Genomic DNA, 11402 nt, shown 5'->3' on the forward strand with positions numbered 1-11402 from the left:
ATCGTCGAAGGGCAAGAGGGCTGCATCAACGGAGGATGACGATGATGACTTCATGTAGTATGTAAGATGTATTCCAGTTGTACCGTTTCATTCAGATGTATTTGCATTATTAGTTTGTATTGTATTATTGTAGGGCATTATGTTCTATCTGAATTTCATTTTGTAGTATGTAAGATGTATTGCACAAGTTCAGCCACACCGTTTAATTCAGATGTACTTGTATCTTAATTATCGGTTGTAGTCTATTTGGAAGTGTAACTGAAATAAGAATGCGAATTAATAGTAATATGTGTCTCGCATACATAAAACAATATATGTCTCCTGATCACATAGAAGCAAGTGCGATAGTAACACATACATGAAGCATGTCTCATACATAAATACTGACACACAGCTGCGAATAGTCTGAAACTAACATAGATAATGAGTCATACATAGATAGATAAGCATATCACTGCGGGGGACGACGACGAGTCTGGGTCTTCCTCGGGCGAGGACCCGAAGGCGATAAGCGCTGAGGCGGTGGACGAGGCTCGCGATAACCACGACCATAGTTAACCTCGTCTGGGACGTGGCGGACGATGTGCTGGAGGAGGAAGTGCAACATCCGAAGTCCGTCTACACGTAACAGCTGCGTAAATCCCGCGTAGCTTGTCATCAAGACGCCTCAATCATGAGACGCCCTCTCGCGGTGGGATAGTTTCTCCCCTCTGAAAGCGCCGCATTAAAGCGGAAACCTCCTCTCGCGCCTGTACTGTCAAGTCACCCTGTACACAAAGAATGAACCAATTATATGCTCGTTGTATGATAGACACCACGAATAGACAACCAAGCGAATATGTCCAGATTAACAAAAGACTTAACATATGAGAACCAAGGCATTTACCGCGTGGTGTCTGGTTCCCACAACAGAGGCAGTTGGGTACATATCGCTGGTGAGAGGGGCTTCGATCTGATCAGTAGCAGCTGATGGAACCAAGTAGATCCTCGTTGTATGCCGGTAACGCTGCAGATACAACCCAAACATTTCCCAGTTAAAGGGCCGAACCTCACCCCAGATATTTGTCGCAGCGGTAGTCCATTCGTCAACGTAAGGGGTAATGCTCTCAAGCCAATAAGTCATGGACTTGTTTCCTCCTAGGCGACTGTCCCTGAGATTGACATGCGCGATACATGATTAGGTATATTATGAATGCAGAGCTGCCAACTAAAATAGTATTAGTACTTACTTGTGCACGTGGTCTGGCAAGTGTGGAATATCTGGAATCGCAGGCTCTTGATATAGACCGAACTGTCTCATCACCCTATGAAGAGACATCTCCTCAACCGTCACGTCGAACACCAACTTGGCCTTGGTCATCCAAAAGTGCCGATCTCTAGTGCACAATCCAGAAATCCCAACTGGGTACCTCGATGATATAGCCTGAGGCGAGTATGGCTCCCAAATAACTTGATCCTCGTGCAAACTATCAAACTGCGCCATGAAGGACGGGTAGCATCCCCTAACCTGAGTACGGTTCACCTGCCTCATCTAAGTCCGGACCAGCAATCCACTCATCCAATGTACCCTCAACCAGCCGTGCCAAGGGTAGAAGTCCAGCCCAACTTAACCTACAAAATAAAGAGATTGTTAGCGGTTATGAAAAGTATGTCAAACATAGTAAGTCATTATATGGTCTCCATTATATGCACACATACCTATCAACCCATGAATCGTGTATCAGCCAGTTAGTCTTTAGGGTACGAGTGACCAACACGTCTAAGTTGTTGCCCGCTTCCGTAAGAGCGCCCCGGTGCTTTCTATCGATGTTACCATTAAGCAACGGATACGAAGACATATCTGCAATTCAAATTATCCGCACAAATTAAAACATAGTCCTGACATATTACAAATTAAAACATAGTCCTGACATATTACATATTAAAACATAGTCCTAACATATTACAAATTAAAACATAGTCCTCACATATTACAAATTAAAACATAGTCCTGACATATTACATATTAAAACATAGTCCTCACATATTACAAATTAAAACATAGTCCTCACATATTACAAATTAAAACATAGTCCTGACATATTACATATTAAAACCCACTACGGCACATTATATAGCTTGTGAGTTATTTCTTCCTCGTCCGCCCCTTCGGCCTCGACTGCCACGACCACGTCCGCCTCTTGCTCCTGTTGTCGCAGCCGTCGATGTGGAAGCACTCGTCAATGCGGAAGCACCATCTTTGTTCAGGTCGGGACAATATTTCATCCTATGCCCATAAGCCGCGCATAACAAACATTGTCTGGTTGCTCCACCAGCTTCAGACTGGTCCATATCGTTCCGGATGCGACGGGCCTTTCGTCTGCCCCTACTTGTTCGCCGAAGGTCTGGATGCGGGATGTATACTCTCTCACCGTCGTTTACCTTGTTGAAATTGCCGACGACTCTAAACCCTGTCATCTCGCCTGTCCAGGTGTTGAGCACTGCCTCTTTTAAATAGTATGGGGACACGAAGGATATAGCATCCAACTGAATCTGGCCACAGGCAGCCAACACATGAGAGCAAGGTAGGTGCAGCAACTTCGGTTTGTTGCATGTACACTCACACGTTGGATAAAATTCCGTTCCAATTTTTACCTCGTGTGTCTTCACCTCATTTCCAGAACCAAAACCATCGGTAGGAAGCTGAACCTCATACCTCCTTTCTTGATTCCCTATGAGTCTGACACTGTGCTTCTTTGCTTTCTCTATCTTCTTTGCCATGTATTCCATGACACGGCTACAATAAGGTGTGTTCTGATTATCTTCAATATGCTTCTTTGCTAACTCGTGCCTTTCTCTGAAATATCTCAAAGTGCCATGGAATACAGCCTCCACAATAGCTGTGAGTGGCAATGCTCTATTCCCTCTCAGCACAAAGTTATACACCTCTGCAAGATTGGTTGTCATGTGGCCATACCTAGCTCCATGTGTGTCATGCAGCAAAGACCAATTCATTGGAGGCTCTTTCTCAATCCACTCAGAAAAATTCTTTATTGCCCTTCCCTTCTTTCTCTTAGTATTAGGAGGGTCAATTGCTGGCAAGTCACAAAGACCAACTGGCTCCTCTAGCTCCGCGATGAGTGCTGCTAATTTAACCTGATCTTCTTCCATTTTCTTCCTTGCACGGACCTGCTTCTTAGTAAACTCATCTAGTTTTGACCAAATAAATTCGTATTTCCGCTGCTGGCTCTGCTTGCATAACTTTTTGAACAAGTTCATCAACCGCTTGTTCTTGAACTGTGAGAAAAAATTAGCCCCAAGATGGCGCATGCAACACCGGCTCTGCAAGTCCCTCCAAGGTGTTGGTTCGTCATCTGCTGGATTCCGAAGTGTCTTCACGGCCTTCAATATACCAGCATGTCTGTCATGAATGACACACACGTTTGGTCGGTCCTTCACGATGGCAATTTTCACTTGGCGGAAGAACCAAACCCAGCTGAGAAAGTTCTCACCCTCCACAAATGCCATGGCAAGTGGGATGATTTGATTGTTCCCGTCCACACCAATAGCAGTAAGGATTTGCCCTCTATACTGACCGGTCAGGAATGTACCATCCACAAACATAACAGGAGGACAATGCCGGAAAGCTTCGATGCACATAGCAAATGAGAAGAACACTCGTTTCAACACCTTGAAATCTGGTATACTCAGCAACCTCATGTGTTGTACGTTCACATAAGTGCCCGGATTCCTTTCCTTCAGTATGCCCAGGAGACGGACAACATTATCATATGAGTCGAAGAACGTCCCAAACCTTTCCTCCATAGCCTTCTGCTTAGCCCTCCAAGTCTTCCCATAAGCAATGACATAATTCCATCTGACCTTCACTGCTGTCTGGATGTGTTTTGCTTCCATATCTTTCTTCTCTACTATCTCAGTATACATGAGTTGCGCAATGAGACTTGAAGTCAGGTTCGGATGCTTCACCAGCAGGTTCGTCCTCACACAATTGTGTGGGACGACAATGGTGACAACCCAGTGGATGTCATACTTCGGCACGTGACCGTGCACCTTCCCAGGACAACCTGTTACAACACATTTCACGGTATAGTTTGTTGGACTTGATATGTGTGTCTTGAAAACCCTCTGCGTAGACATAGCCCACTTTATCACCGCATACTTAAATATTTTCTTTGTATCAAACATAGCCCCTATTTGTACTTGGTTCAGATTATACTGCCATGGAGTCTCATGGCCATCGTTCACCGTAAGGCTGGTGGATATGTCCTGCTCCCATGCAGAAGGAATCGGTACCTCAACTTCATCCTCAGAATTTTCAGAATCCAGTTCCTCCACCAATCCATCCTCGTCCTCTTCCTCCATCACCCTCTGCATTTCATCCCCTTCCTCATCCCCATCAGCAAAACCAGAAACAGCTAATATTATCGACTGGCTACTCTGCCCAGTATCAGGACCACAAACATTGTGTGGCACGTAGTCTGACTCTTTCTCCGGTTGGCTAGCATCCACATCTTGTGGCTGTGACCCGGATAAAACAATCTCGTTAGCCACTTCACTGCCTTGGCCGGGTTCATACCCCCTATGGAGTTGTACGGTATTCTCCTTCTTCGGCACAGGTTGCACAAGTGCATATGGGTGGATTCTTCGGTCTCAGCAGCGTCTTAACAGGGACAACCAATGCTGGCTCCTATCTACCGGCATCAACTCCCACTTGACATTTTTACAAGATTTGGTCCACAATGCATGAATACTGACGGAACATACTTCAGGATCCAGACCAAAACTAGTTGTCAACCAGTACTTCAACTGTCTAATGTCCAGTCTGTCCGGGTCAGCTAGTGTCATAACGCCATTTTTAAACTCGCTAAGATCAACCCCCAACTCATTATATCGAACATTACCAGCGCCGTAGTAAACATTCAGATTTACTGATTCAGACATTTTCACCTGTCAGACATTGCCATCTTCTCATTAATCACAACGAACTATGCGCTAAAATGCCTCCAAAAATATATTAACACTAAAATTCATAATATGACTTATATACACTAACTAAACTATATTAATCACAATATACACTAATTTTATCTGCTACACGAACTATGCGTTAAAATGCCTCCAGAAATATATTAACACTAAAATTCACAATATACACTAATATTATCCGCTACACGAACTATGCGCTAAAATGCCTCCAAAAATATAATAACACTAAAATTCATGATATACACTAATATTATCCGCTACACGAACTATGCGCTAAAATGCCTCCTAAATTAAATTAACACTGAAATTCACAACGAACACTAATATTATCCGCTACACGAACTATGTGCTAATATTTACATAATATTTGTGACGACGTGATTATACCTTCGAAGTGTGTGTCCGCTTCTTGCTTCTCTCTTTGACTCAGCGGCACCGGCCACCTCGCGAAGTACTTGCACCACCGGAGAACGACAACGCCGCCCCCGACGACCGGAGGTTCAACTCCGGTCAGCCCCCAACCTGCTCCTCCTCCTCACCACCTCCTCCTCTGCAGCTGCTGCTACTAGTCACCACCACCTACTACCCGTCCTCCTCTCCACCATGGCTCCTCCTCCCCACCATGGCTGATCCTCTACACATCAAAAACTATCCCATAGCAAAAAATAACACCGTAGGCCGGTGGAGATTGCTATGATCTACCGATTCTGTGGGTTGGATTTGCAAATGTGTGGCAAATGGAGGAGATCGGCGCGGGGGGGAGTTCTACAGAGAAGAATTGAGAGAGAGAAAGGGAAACGAAGAACAGCAGCGCAGGGGCGAACGGTGCTTATCCGCACCTTTTCGGCCTACACCTGGCCGAAAAGCTCTTCGGTCGAAGCCTGGCCGAAAAGGCCAGCTTCGGTCACCGGTGGGCCGAAAACGGCCCAGTTCGGCCTCCTGGCACCCGAAGCTACTATTTTCGGCCGGGCCCCCGCCAACAACGAGTTTTCGGCCCAACCGCGGCCGAAAAGCCTACTTCGGCCACACCCTAGCCGAAAACTGCCTTTTCGGCCCACTCCTGGCCGACGGGCTACTAGTTTTGCGTTTTTTTCATTCTACGCTATAGTTTCCGAAATTGCTACAAAAAATAACATAGTTTTGAAAAAAAATCTACGCAGTTCAGTAAAACAAAACTGACGAACCCGTCACGATTTGTTCGACAGATCAGCAATGTGTGAAACTAAACCGACGAACTCGTCGGCACTTTTTTTTACTGTAAATAAAATCATCGGTTGTACAACCAATCGAACAGGCGTCGATTACGAAGTTTCTTGCAGAAAAGAAAAGATCAATCGCGCGTTGGCAGTCACGGACTCCAGGGCCGGCCCTGAGGGGGGGCAGGGGGGGCGGCCGCCCCGGGCCCCCGAGTAGGAAGGGGCCCCGATTTCCCTTGCGTGTGTTATGTTTTAGGAAAGAAATGTCATTCTTAGGAAACAAAAAATCCTTTCCAGATCGACTAATTCTCAAAATGGTAAAGTATCCTTTCCCATGATTAATTTTGCGTTGATGTATAGGAAAGAATATTCTCCCACGTAACAGATTGACTGATTTTTCTCAAAAAAGGGAAATAATTGTAACAGATCCGTCAATTCTGGCCTTGCCTCACGCGCGTGGTCTTCTTGTCTTTCTACTTCTTCTTCAGACCTGTCAATGAATCAGCTATGCAAATGCCAAGGTCAACTGCTTGTTGCCGCGTCGTCTAATTGTGATTTTCTGTTGCTGGACACGATTAGTGGAGAAAGGTAATACAATTTTTAAGATTCCATCAACCTCTTCTTCAACGCCAATTCCCTTTTTTATAATCTTGTCAGATTGTTCGGTTCATGAAGTTAATCCTCGTACATATCTCTTTCTCACAATCCAGTTTCTTGTATTGATAGGGAATAGAAAAGGGAAACTCGGATTTCTGTTTGTGACTCGTAATGTTCTAGCTATCCAGGTACCTTGTTCTATGCCTCTTCCTTAGCATTTTTTTAATTAGCAGTTTTCTTAATTTATTATCATATGTTTGTTTACTAATTAGAAAGAGTGCTATTAGTTTAGCAAGATTTTATTTAGAAAGTATCCATCTGACAATGAGAAAAAAAGAGAAAATGCATATGAATTGATTGGTTCTCAGAAAACTACTTCTCCTAGGCATTTCGAGGAATTAGCTTTAGTTACTATTGAAAAACAACGTTTTTTTTTCAAAAAGGAGGATTACCCCGGCTTCTGCATCACCATACAACCCATCTTTATTAATTATTCACGAGAGTTTGATAAAATAAATACAAGGATCAATCTGAAGCCCTCTTCTAGACGAATAAAGTCGCTTCACCTACAAGTAAACAACAACATAGCAAAAAATTATAAGATGGTAAAAATTTGATTTGGCACGGAAGTATTACTAATTCACCTAATAAAAAAAGCAAGTATCGATTGACAAGAGTGACGAACTTTTTATGTGAACAGTTGTTTCACCAGTTTTTTTGAATAGTCAAGATGACAAGGCAACATAGATTATAGTGTAGTTAGTATTTATTTGCAATTAAAATAGAAAAAACATAAAGTATCTATGTAGTCATAGGGTCCCTTTTTGGTATCTTGCCCCGGGCCCCCAAAATCTCAGGACCGGGCCTGACGGACTCACCTGCGGGAACACCTGCACGAGGCCGTCCAGGACGAGGAGTGCGTCCCCCGTCATCCTCGCCTCCTCTTGCAACCGCACACGCACGCGCGCGTAGGACCATCGAACTCGTTAGGATCGAACTGGTATCCAGACCGAACATGCAAAAGCGATCGAACACGCTAGGTCACGAGGGAGCGGCGGGCGGACCTCGAACTTGCAGCTAGGGTGCGTGTCGCCGGCGGACGACGAGGAGGAGGAGGCGCTCATGGCGCCGTGCTTGCGGCTTGGGTCCATGCCGTTGCCGGCGGGGAAAGACGGAGAGGCGCCCGTGGTGGCTGGGAGGATTGGTTGGTCGGGGTCTAGGGGCGGGCGCTGGCTGCTCTGCTGGGAGGGCTTTGGGAAGAGGATTTGATGGGGCGGGCGATCTTGGGAGAGGGGTCCGGCTTTAATCCGAGCAGGAGAGCGATTCCTGTTCGGTTCTGTTTTGCCGCGATGTCGTTCGGGGGTGTGGCACGCGACGCGGGCTGCTGCAGACGACGAGGCGCGCGCGCGGGGGCGGGGGCCGTTGGATCTGGGCTCTTGGGTCGCGTTCGGCGCCAGGATCCTGAGCGGACGGTGGGGATGCGTTGTTGGCCGGTGCGGCTGTCCCGGGCGAAAGCAAAGCCAGCTCTGACCAGAGCGGTTTTCAGTTTTGTGGAAGGATAACTACTACTAGTAGTACTACTCTGACCCGAACGGAACAGATATCTCTTTGGATTGGAGATCGAACGATGGAACGGCACAGCCTCCAGATTGCAAAGGTGAGATCCAGATTTAGTTCAAAAAAAAAAGTGATCCAGATTCCAGCGTGGCCGTTGGTGGGGCCAATCCTACACTCATTTCCCGGCACAGTGAAAGGTGACTAGTCCCCTCGCGTGTCGCGGCACGGCGCTTAGACCATCTCCAACAGGCGCCGAACGCGCCGCTCGCAAAAAACTGGTTTGCCGCGTGCCCATCGTCTGGTTTGGCGCGGCGCGCAGCGCTGGCCCCATGGCTCAGCGTGCTCCGCACGGTCTTCTGCCGTGTTAAGACGAGGCGGCGGGGCGACGTCCAGCGCCTGCTGGAGCGTGTAGACGTCCTGGAAATTCATCTGTCCACGCGGCCTGCCTAGGCGCCATGCCACCGCGTCGTACGCGCGGGCGGCCTCGTGCACCGTCCCGTAGGTGCCAAGGCCGAGCCGGAGATCGCCGGAGAGTATCTCGGAGTAGTACCGCCGTTGGGGCACAGGCGGACACTGCGGAAGCCCGACGCTCCTCGGCGGCGCGGCGGCATGGTGGCGCGTCGGTGGCGGGGCGTTGGAGCGGTGGAGGCGCGCGTGGCAGAGGAGGAGGAAGAGGCGCGTGGCAGAGGAAGTGAAATCGGAGTCGTGGAGAAGGCGCGTGGCGAGCGCCGCATTTTATAGGCGCACCGGAAGCGGTGCGCCAAAAATGGCACGCGAGCTGCCGCCTTTTCGCGCGCGCGCGCGAGTTTCCCGCCATCGCTGGAGCGTGGCAAAACGTTCCGCGCGCGCTAAAAGCTGGGTTTACCGCGCGTGCGTCTTTTGGCGCGCCTATTGGAGATGCTCTTAATACCCTTCTCGTCCTGCTCGTTTGGAGTTAGTCATCACTTGGTTGAAAGTTTTTTTCCAAAAAAAATATAGTTGAGAGTTTTTTCTTTTTTTTGAAAAAGCATCCGGGTCTGTGAAAAGTACCCTAAACATAACAAAAATTACATTGACGTTTCAAGACCACTACGGCCGCTAAACGAGCGCCAACACACTGATGTCGCCATTCCCCTATCGGAGCAGGCTTGACTTTCTTGATGTGAGTTAGGAAGTGTCCGTGCACGTTCCTCTAAGGACCAACTCACTGGAGTCGCAATCTCGTTGTTGAACCATTGAATCGATCAGAAGTGCCTCACACCAGATCTCGTCATCGCACACGCACAACGAGAAACCTTGGCCTCACCGCCCCAAGGGGACAACATGAATCTACGTCGGAGCTCTATAGAATCCGTCCGGACGGACGAACTCGAGGAGGATCGGAGCCCTGAAGACCAACTCAAAGAAGAAGTAGCGCTACCCAACTGAATGCCGCTATTGTGAGGACTAATAACTCTAACTTAAACTACTACCCGAAGCAGAGCCACCGGAATTCTCGCCCCCACCACTGGTTGCCAGAGCGGCAGGCATAAAGGAGGCAAATCCATGGGCTCGGCGGTGTTGCTTGGAGGGGAGGTGTAACTCTAGCGGTCGCTTAGGGAAAGGAACGCTTGCTAAATTAACAAAGACAACAACCCTAGCTGTCACTTAGCTGAGAGTTGTATAGTCGTAGACAAGAGTTTATATTGACATGATATGTCAAAGCAATTCTAGTAAAATCGTCATGTGCGCTGCCTCCAAAATATTATTGAAGTGTGTTCTGTAGTTCTAAAGTCATAAAAAGGACTGCCTTCGTATTCCCCCATCTTTTCTATCTTTGATATAAACTCTATTCTAAGTCCAATTTAGCATCAATGTAATTTAAACATTCCAACATAAAATAAAGTTGATTTAGCTTATTTGAACAAATAATTATTTTGAATGAAACAAATAAACTGAATGTAATAATAATCAAATAGAACAAAATAGTCCAAGTAGACAAATGATCATGAATTAACTAAATATAAGCATGCCCGTGTAGTTCCTACTAATGCTCAATATGATCTTCACCCATCTGATCATGGGAGGCCAGTCTCCAACCTTCCCATACGCCTCAATAAATGCATGAATGTGGCATGTGTTCCTACAAATCCTGATAGTTTAAGGGGTGTTTGTTTCCAGGGACTTTTTGCTATAAGGACTAGAAAAAATCCTAGGACTAGAGAAACAAACACCACCTCAGTCAACAAAGACATTGTAACGCCCCGGATTCGATGCGCCAGGTGTCTGCCAGTTGTTCGCCGTAGTTGCCATGTCATTTGTTTGCGTGTTGTATTTTATCTTGTCATCATGTGCATTTCATTTTGCATACGTGTTCGTCTCATGCATCCAAGCCTTTTCCTCGTTGTCCGTTTCGCAATCCGGCACTCCTATGTCCTCCGGCGTTCCCCTTCTTGCCTCTCTTCGTGTGCGAGTATTAAACTTTCTCGGAATGGACCGAGTCTTGCCAAGCGGCCTTGGTATAGCACCAGTAGACCGTCTGTCAAGTTTCGGGCCATTTGGAGGTCGTTTGATACTCCAACGGTTAACCGGGTAACCGTAAAGCCCCTCTCTCTTTGCAGCCCAACACCCCTTCCAAAGTGGCCCAAAACCCATCTAACTCCCCTCCATGCTCTCGGTCGTTCGATCACGATCGCGTGGCCGAAAACCGCTCCTCATTTGGACTCTCCTAGCTCCCTCTACCTATAAATATGCCCTCTCCCCCGAAATTCGCGGATGAATCCCCCTAACCCTAGCCATTTTTCGTCCTTGCGCCGCCGGACACGTCCGCCCGGTGCCGGACATGTCCAGCCGCCGCCCCCTCCGCGAATCGCGCAGTGCCACGTGTCCTCCGCCGCCGTCCCCGCGCCGCCGGCCCGCGGAGCCCATCCGGGGCCCGCGCGGGCCCGAACCGCCGCCGCCGTCGGCCGCCGCCCTCCGCCCCGCTGTCGCAGCGCTTGGCGCCGGCCGCCGCCTTCGCCGGCGCCGCCCACGAGTGCCGCGCCCCGCGCCCTCGTCTCCCGACCGCCGTCCCCACAGGAACCGAGCCGCCGCCGCCCCGGCCGCAGG

The sequence above is a fragment of the Triticum dicoccoides genome, chromosome 1B (genome assembly GCF_002162155.2).
Source record: "Triticum dicoccoides isolate Atlit2015 ecotype Zavitan chromosome 1B, WEW_v2.0, whole genome shotgun sequence".
NCBI lineage: Eukaryota > Viridiplantae > Streptophyta > Magnoliopsida > Poales > Poaceae > Triticum > Triticum dicoccoides.